This window comes from Lacerta agilis, chromosome 10, assembly GCF_009819535.1.
Source record: "Lacerta agilis isolate rLacAgi1 chromosome 10, rLacAgi1.pri, whole genome shotgun sequence".
Lineage (NCBI taxonomy): Eukaryota > Metazoa > Chordata > Lepidosauria > Squamata > Lacertidae > Lacerta > Lacerta agilis.
In genome coordinates, this window is record NC_046321.1 from 43492247 (window position 1) to 43494882 (window position 2636).

Sequence of the window (2636 nt, forward strand, 5' to 3'; positions counted from 1 at the left end):
AAAATACCAAAAAGAAGAAACAAAACAAAACAAAAAACCCCAAGATACGGAAAATCCCAAAACAGCCTAATGGTACATCTGATGATGGAAGATAATACTGAGTCAGATTATTGGTCTATTTGGCTCAATATTGTCTACAGTGATTATTAGGGAGGCTCCACTTCTCTTCAAATGCTTATGTTCCGTGATATATACAGAAATGTAATTTTCAGCTAAGTAATTTCAGATTGGGATGTATGGCGTGTTAGGGGAGGGATAGCATCTCTGGGGGACAGGGGAGGGCAGGAGATATAACCTAGTGCAGAGGTGGAAACTTCTGGCCATCTCCCAGGAACATGGCCAATAGGCAGAAATGGTGGGACAACCACATGTTCTCTTTCTTCAGTAGTTATTTCCTGAAGGTTTCAGCGGTTTAATGTTAGGTTTTGATAATTCAGACTGCCAATTTGTTTTTGAGGTAAGGCATGTTTTGAATGACATTAGATTTAATAAAATTAACAAATACAGAATGAAATACCATAGCTATTTAATCCAGAACACAGTCAGTTTTGCAAATGTATACTTGGTGCTGGGGACCAGGAGCAGACTGGAGGTTCTGTATGCATACTGACTGTACTGTATTGCCCAACTTTTCTATGGCAGAGCTGGTGGAAAGCGATCTCATAACTGGTGTCAAAATCCTCTAGGGAGTTTTGTGGTCACTGGGACAGCCAAAATCCTCCATCAATGCCCCAGTACACGTGCTTGGATTTAGCATTCTGCTCATCTAAATGGAGGTGATCTAGTCATCACAATTGTCAGCAGAGCATAATAATAATAATAATAATAATAATAATAATAATAATAATAATAATAATAATATTTACACCCCACCCATCTGGCTGAGTTTCCCTGGCCACTCTGGGTGGCTTACAACGTATCTAAAAACGTAATAAAAACATCAGTCCTTAACAATTTCCCTAAACAGAGCTGCCTTCAGATGTCTTCTAAAAATCAGGCAATTGTTTATTTCCTTGACATCTGGTGGGAGGGCGTTCCACAGGGTGCGCACCACTACCGAGAAGTTTCTCTGCCTGGTTCCCTGTAACCTTACTTCTCGCAGGGAGCGAACCGCCAGAAGGACCTCGGAGCTGGACCTCAGTGTCCATGCTGAAAGATGGGGGCGGAGATGCTCCTTCAGCTATACTGGGCTGAGGCCGTTTAAAGCCTTAAAGGTCAGAACCAACAGTTTGAATTGTGCTCGGAATTGTGCCATCTAACACAAGGCTTGTGTCAGTTTGTAGGAAAACCAGTTTATCTGACCCACCACCTGTTAGGCATTTTTTGTCTGTTAGTTTCAGTAAAAGGCCCATTTGCTACTTAGTGCTTAGTATTCTTAGGACCCACTACCTATAGCTTTCTTACAATGCAACTTCTTTTTCTTTTTACTATACTGGGAGGGCTCAGAGAGATCAGAGAACATAGGCAACAAGAACTTACATGTCAGAAGGCTCACAATGAATTTACTCGAACATAGTCTTCCATTGTTCATCTATTCCTATGCAACAGGTTGCTACTATTTGCCAAAACAGTGCAAGGCTTAAGATGGGAGGGAAATACCCTTTTTCTTTCTATTAATTTTTAAGTTTCCTGCCTCTATCTTTCTAGCAGTAAATATGAACACTGACAGCAGAATAATGAAGTAGAAGGTTTCCCCCCCCCAAGTAAATCCACTGTTTTTCCAGTTGCTATGGGCATGGAACCTAGGGTAAAGTAAGTTCACAAAAGGAAAATTTCTGGTCTCCCCCACTCCACAAAAACATCTATTGAAAATATTGGATGGGTTGAAGATTGCTAAGGAGAAAACCACAAAAAATTGAACCAATATTGAGGGAGGGGTTCAGGTGATGGCAGGGGCAAGAAGGGAACAGGAAACTCTCCTCCCATGAACTTCATTCAATAGCATCTCTTATGAGCCAAGCTATTATTTCTACCCTTTCTAGAATTGCCTAAGTCTGGCCCAAATCCTTCACTTTTGAGAGCAGTATGTGAAATAGAAGTATTGCTGAAGAATTTCATTTTATCCAGTAGTTCTTCGGTGCCCACCATTATTAAAAAATATTTTCTGAAAGGTATTTTAATGACCCCCCGTTTTTACCACCACATAATTTAATTTGTCATGTGCTGTCAACCATTAACTTCACTGACAGACATAGTCTCCTCTTTCTTTAAAACTGTGTTTCCCAAACTTGGTTCTCCAGCTGTTTTTGGACTACAACTCCCATCATTCCTAGCTAGGATGACAAACAGCTGGAGTCTCAAGCTTGCGGAACACTGCTTTAGACCATTCCCCACAACTATAGGCTCATGTATCACCAGCATTGATACTAGAAGCTCAAAAGTTCTTCTCAAGCAATTTATCTTCTGTGGGTTTCTGTCTGTGGCTTAAAAAAAAAATCAAGTTTACAAGTTTAAATACCTTGACATACCTAGGGTAGGCTTAGAAAACAGCAACTTATTTTTGGATGTCCCCATTTCTTTTCCAAACTTAATCACCTGAGTTTGCTATGGAAAGGACACCTTAAAATTGTAGTGATACAACAGTACTCATTTGAACAGTACTCATTTGAACTTAATTATTAATAAACGGCACATAC